At 40.7% G+C, this 6,663-nt stretch overlaps 1 protein-coding gene across 4 annotated transcripts in view; it reads right to left on the bottom strand.

The window, feature by feature from the left end:
* Nucleotides 1-6,663, bottom strand: part of LOC106873049 (BTB/POZ domain-containing protein 17) — a 52,382-nt gene that overhangs the window by 37,758 nt on the left and 7,961 nt on the right. For 3 of the 4 annotated variants that reach the window (XM_052975874.1, XM_014920258.2, XM_052975875.1), the window contains one exon: nt 6,510-6,618. The exons of the other annotated variant lie outside the window; for it this stretch is intronic. The gene's annotated coding sequence lies outside the window, so the exon portion shown is untranslated. The remainder of the gene's footprint in view (nt 1-6,509; nt 6,619-6,663) is intronic. 4 annotated transcript variants of the gene reach the window in all.

Here is a 6,663-nt window from a genome sequence, read left to right as displayed (position 1 = left end):
GACTAAGAGAAAAAGATGTTTTATATGACACATTCTACCAGTGTTCCAAGTTTCAAAGTGTTTCGTTAATGAAAAATGTGGCCCCCGTTTTAAAAAAGATCCAAAAGACCTAATCGTCAGCATGGAGTTCTTCTGCTGCACGACAACGTCCGTACTCATATCGCCAATATGACCAAGGAAGCCATTCAAATGCATGGCTGGGAAGTGCTGCCACACCCGCCGTACTCCTTTAATTTGGCACTAACGGATTTCCACCTCTTTCGATCTCTTTCAAATGCTATGCGCGGAGTTTCGTTCAATACTGGTGCAGAATTGAGAGCTTCGTTGGGTCAATTTTTAGAGTCGAAATCGGGTGATTTCTACCAAACGACGTATTGAAAATTTTGTTGAACGTTGGGAAGAAGTTGTAAACAACAAGGGTGAATACATTATTGATTAATTAGCTGTTATTTTTTTTTTTAAACCTTTTAAAAAATTTAAATTAAAAAAAAAAACGGCGAGAACTTAGTTGCCAACCCAATATGAAACCAGTGCTTTTTTTGTTTGTTTTTTTATCGGCTTGCAGAATTGAATATACATGGAAGCAATATTATTGATGTCGCACAATAATTGAATAAGAATGCAGACAAAATGAAGATAACACACACACATACACACAATTATTACATTCTGTTATTTCACAGAGTTGGAGATGTGGTTGTCCTTGCATACAGGCTCGTCCCCAGCAACCCTCTCCAGCTGAGAATCCCTAATCTCGCGGGCTCATAGGTGCTGGTGCCATGCAAAAAGCACCCATACACGTGCCACATAAAAGCACTCAGTACACTCTGTAAAGTGGTTGGCATTAGGAAGGACATCCAACTGTAGAAACCATGCCAAAACAGACAAGGAGCTTGAATTACCCTTCAGCTGGTAAGTTTCTGTCAAACTGTCCAACCCATGCCAGCGGGGAAAATGGACATTAAATGATGATGATAAATTTCTTCTCATCAATGACTACAAGCAATATCTGGCTTGTTGTGTTCTATTCTTCAAGTGTGGCTGTGTGGTAAGAAGCTTGCTTCCCAACCACATTTCTGGGTTCAATCCCACTGTGTGACACCTTGGGCAAGTGTCTTCTACTATTATAGCCTCAGGCTGACCAAAGCCTTGTGAGTGGATTTGGTAGATGGAAACTGAAAAACCCATCATACATACATATATACATACACATATATATATATATATATATATATATATATATATAGATAGATAGATAGATATAAGGAAAATAAGACAAGGTAGAAAATGCTAAAATAATTTTATCATGAAAAACATTTTAGTACCGGTTTCAGTCTTTGCGACTTTTTCAACTTAAAGTAAAGTATGAAGAACAATTAAATTGTGGAAAAATTAAATGAAATGTCTTCTAAAAAAATTATTTCCATAGTTTTTCAAGTGCAAGGGGCATTTTCCTTTTTTCTGCCTGTCTCTGTCTCTCTTTTTTACTCTTGTGGGTTCTAAGTAGTTAGCAGCAGCTAGTTTGATATGAATTCTTGTCTTCGATTGTTTAAGCAGTCATAGTAGTAGAGAAAGGAGGTGGCGGAGAAGAAGAAGAAGGAGTAGAAAAAGAAGAAGAACAACAACAACACTTCAAGACGTAACTCCAGAATGGCCACAGTCAAAAGACTGAAACAAGTAAAAAAATAAAAGAGGAGACTGCAGGCAGTCTGCCATCTACAGAAAACTACGGGTTGTTAAGAGATGCTGCCATTGACAAAGAGTAATACGCACAGAAGGATGAAGTTTAAAAAAAGGGAAACCAGCATCAAAGAGAAAGGATGCAGTTGGAGAACAATTGTGACCACTGGCATGAATCACCAGCGAGTGAACAAAATGATTTTTTGCATGGACAGACAAGGCACAGCTTGTGAGCTTGCTGCACAACTGGACAGTGGTTATAATGTATTAGAGAAGCCAATGGAAGACTTGAGTATTTAGTTGTGTGTACCAAGTCGTTACCTCAGTAGTTGACACCCAATCTAAATGGAAGGGTGGGAGTCTACTCAGATCTGCTGAAAGCATTTGAAGCCAATGAGAGTGTCGTTTTTTTTTTTTTCTAGTCTTTTGGCAGGGGGTTAAATATAGGTGTACCTTTATGAAACGGAAACGAAAGCTCGGTACATGGAATAACATCACACCTCTTATCCAAGACCTAAGAAATTCCAAGAGCCAATGAGCAACACATACACACACACACCATGCATAAACAGAGTTACTTGACGTTTTGTGGGGTGAGAAGGATATCATTCTCCTGGAACATGGCTCTACTGAGAAAGGCAAGCAGTATACTGAGACACTCAAAGAGATTCGAAAAGCCATTGGAAGGAAGAGATGGAATAAAAATCTGGAAATTACCCATTTTCACCCTGACAATGAGTGACCATACACATCTTTGGTAACAAATCAAGCAATTGACAAATTGAGCTGGGCAGTGTTCCCTAGCCATCGTAAAGCCTGTATCTAACACCCTCTGGCTTCCACATGGTTGGTCCAATGAATGACAGTTTTGAGGGGACAATGATTTCATGACACAGACAAGGTGAAAGTGGATGTGAGAAAAGAGATACAACAGTGCACACCTGAATTTTGTCGAAGGGAATTTGAGAGCGAGGTTCAACAAAGGTGCAAATGCATTGCTTGTGTTGGAGACTATATTGAGTACTACCTTTGTATGGAGAAAGAGTTACTCTGCTGACAAGTACAATTTGAATTACCTCTGTCAGTTAATTAAAAAATTATGTCCACTTTTGAACTACCTTCGGTTCAGACTTGTATTGCTACTGTCATATTATGCAGTAATGAGTGATGCTCTTGTAGTTATTATTGGTGATGATGATGATTAAGAGAAGGAGGAATAAAGGAGAAAGGGAAGAAAAATAGGGGGAAGGGGCTGACTAATCCCACAGGTGCATCTTTGTATTAGAAAAAAAAAATAATACAATCAAAACAACAACAACAACAGCAAAAAGATATATAATTGGACAATGTAGTAGAAGTATTCCAACCAGTTTTCTGAGTTGGTAGTGATTTTGTTAATGTCGTATGAGAGAGAAAGGAGGTGGAGAGGTGTTGGATGGCTGAGGGTGGGTGTTGTGGTGGATGCAAAGGAAAAAAGATGAGCAGCGGCAGGGAAGGCAATGGAAAGAACAGTGCCACATATCAATGGATGCACTCGATCAGGGGTTTTCAAACTGTGGTCCGCGGATCACAGGGGGTTCGTGGACAGCAAATACTTTTTATGGGCAATTTGATTTTATATATGTTTTTTAATCGAAATCTTTTAATTGACAATAAACCTATTTGTTAAATACTGTTAAATAAATAAATGTAAAAATATATGTTATTTTAAGCAAATATTTATGTATAAATTTCATAAGCGTTTATAAGGGTAAAGCCTGAAATATAAAGGGGTCCGCAAATCAAAAAGTTTGAAAACCCCTGCACTAGATCACTGAGAAGACAATTGTGGTAATAGAGTTAGTCATAGATGGTGGTGGTGGTGGTGTAATGGTGGTGATGGTGGGAGGGAGCAAGAGAGAGAAGGCTACAGGCATTTATTTCACAGGACAGAAATAAGACCCATCACTCCACAAAAACCATCTGGGATCCACTAGCTGCACTTCCCCCCCACATCTACCCCCAACTCCCGTCTTTCACCTTTCTTACACTGACTGACCGCACAGTTATATCTCACCAATAGAGTCAAAGAGAGAGAGAGAGAGAGGGAAAGAGAGCATGAATAGGCAGGTATTCAGAAAAAAATTGATGTATAAAGCCTCTACTAAGGATTTATGTGTCATCATCGTTTAACATCCGCTTTCCATGCTAGCATGGGTTGGACGATTTGATTGAGGACTGGTGAACCAGATGGCTACACCAGGGTGGGTGCTTGACATGTGATGCTGGTGTGTTTACGTCCCTGTAGCTTAGTAGTTCGGCAAAAGAGACCGATGAAATAAGTACTAGGCTTACAAAGAATAAGCGCTAGGGTTGATTTGCATGACTAAAGGCGGTGCTCCAGCATGGCTGCAGTCAAATGACTGAAACAAGTAAAAGAATAACCACAGAAAGGCACACGCAAAATACGAGTGCATACAAATATATACACATTGAATTTTGTAGTCCACCTCAACACGTGTGTATTTAGTCAGAATAGTCCAGAAGTAAATATTTATTTACTTCTATATATAAATGTGAGCTTTCTTTTCTTTTCAGGTACATGACACTGCTGTCCCCCATCCCAGGGTCTTGTAGGCCCACACCTCCCACACCCTCAGAGTTGGCACACTTAATGTTGGTACACTGAATGGTAGGTCTGGAGAGATTGTTGAGATGCTTGAATGGAGATGTGTAGATTTGTGCTGCATCCAAGAAGTAAGGTGGAGAGGAAGTTCTGCTAGGTTCCTCACAGGCAAAGAACACAGATATAAGATTTTCTAGGCAGGGAACATTGACAGGGTCGGGGGTATGGGTATACTTCTTGCAGAAAAATGGGCTGATAAGGTAATCAAGATAGTCAGAATCTGTGATAGATTAGATTAGTGCTGCATCATGGGTTAGCAACCCTTATCTCGGCTTATGCCCCTCAGCCAGGGCTACCTGATGGACAGAAAGACCAATCTTATGACACCCTCTTGCAGACTACTTTGTCGACAAATGACAGGGACCTTCTCTTTGTGGTTGGTGACTTCAATGGACATGTTGGACAACATGCAGGGGTCTTCCATGGCGGACATGGAGGCTATGGTTTTGGTTCCTGTAATGAGGAGGGAACCAGGCTGCTGGAGTTCTGTGATGCAAATGATCTTATGGTTTGTAATCCTAACTTCAAGAAACCTGAAAGTCACCTATTCACCTACTGATCTGGTGGACACACTAGTCAAATTGATTATATCCTCGCCAGGAAACAAGGAAGATGACTACTTATAAATGCCAAAACCTTCCCAGGTGAAGAATGCACCCCACAACATAGATGAGTAGTTAGCGACTTCAGGATCAGGCTAAATGGATGCCCAGAAGACAACCAGCATGGAGAAGAAGGGTCTGAAAGCTTAAGGATCCTGTGAGTGGACAGAGATTTAGAGATGTATTACTCAAAGCTTATCATGAAATAGAGGAGGATATAGCATCACATGATGTGGAAGACAACTGGAGTTTCCTACAGGACAACCTGTTGAGGGCTACTGACCAGATCTGTGGATGGTGCAAAGTCCCCTCTCGACCCAAGGTAACGTGGTGGTGGAACAATGTAGTTGACAGGGCCATTAGGGAAAAGAAGCAGGCATGGAAGGACTGGAAGAACAGTGGTAGGAAGGAATTGTATCAGACTTTCAGAAGGGAAGCTAGGAGACAGGTTTACTTAGCCAGAGGGGAAGCAGATAAGAAAAAAATTGCCAATGTTCTGTGCCGTGAGGACCAAAGACTTAAAGTGTTTTGTATTGCAAGACAGTGTGTGAGAGAGAATGTGACGTCATAGAGAAATGTGTCTGCATGGATGATGGCTCACTTGCATTTAATGAGGCTGCAAAGAGAGATACTTGGAGATGCCACTATGAAAGGTTGCTAAATGAAGAGAATGAATGAGAGAAAGAGAGTCTGCTGAATGTTGACCCAACAGAGGGACCAGCTATCCGAATTGACAGTACCTTGATAGATAAAGCAAATAAGGGTATGAAGATAGGGAAATCCCCTGGCCCATCAGGAATCACTGCAGAGATGCTTAAAATATCCAGCGGTGTTGACTATAGTCTAGTCATCCGTATAGTCAATCAAGTGAAACATGAAACAGTCATACCCAATGACTGGTGTAGCAGCACCATAGTCAACTGCTACAAAAGTAAAGGTGATGCATTAGATATGAATGATTATGGAGGTATCAAGTTGTTGGATCAGGTAATGAAAGTCACGGAGAGGGTCATAGCCCAACTAATTAGGGAGAGAGTCAGTTTAGATGAGATGCAGTTTGGGTTTGTGCCAGGGAAAAGCACCACTGATGCTATATTTCTGGTAAGGCAGCTGCAGGAGAAATACCTAGCCAAAGATAAACCTCTGTACCTGGCTTTTGTTGACATGGAGAAAGCCTTTGACTGGATACCCTGATCCCTTATCTAGTGGTCAATGCAGAAACCAGGGATAGATGAGTGGTTGGTTAGTGAGAGCTATACAAGCCATGTACAGGGATGCAGCCAGTAAGGTGAGGGTTGGCAACGAGTATAGTGAAGAATTCCAGGTAGGGGTAGGGGTCCACCAAGGATCAGCCATCAGCCCCCTCTTATTCATCATAGTCCTCCAGGCAATAACAGAGGAATTAAAAACAGGATGCTCCTGGGAGCTTCTCTATGCAATGACCTTGCTCTAATAGCTGAGTCTCTATCAAAACTAGAGAAGTTTCAGGTATGGAAGCAAGGACTAGAATCGAAGGGTCTTAGAGTCAATTTAGCAAAAATCAAAGTCTTAATAACATTTACCTTGCAAAATTCACTAACAAAGTGATAAGGTGCTTCCATTTAAAACAAGACAGCTCTCAAAGGTTTGTGGTCACCGAAATTGATTGATGTATGCATATTTGTAAATGTCCTAATAGAACAAAAAAAAAATGTGTTTCATTATTCTTTACGTATG

Source organism: Octopus bimaculoides, chromosome 22 (assembly GCF_001194135.2).
Source record: "Octopus bimaculoides isolate UCB-OBI-ISO-001 chromosome 22, ASM119413v2, whole genome shotgun sequence".
Classification (NCBI taxonomy): Eukaryota; Metazoa; Mollusca; class Cephalopoda; order Octopoda; family Octopodidae; genus Octopus; species Octopus bimaculoides.
Note: the sequence above shows the minus strand (reverse complement) of the source record. Positions and strands in the feature narration are given on the sequence as shown.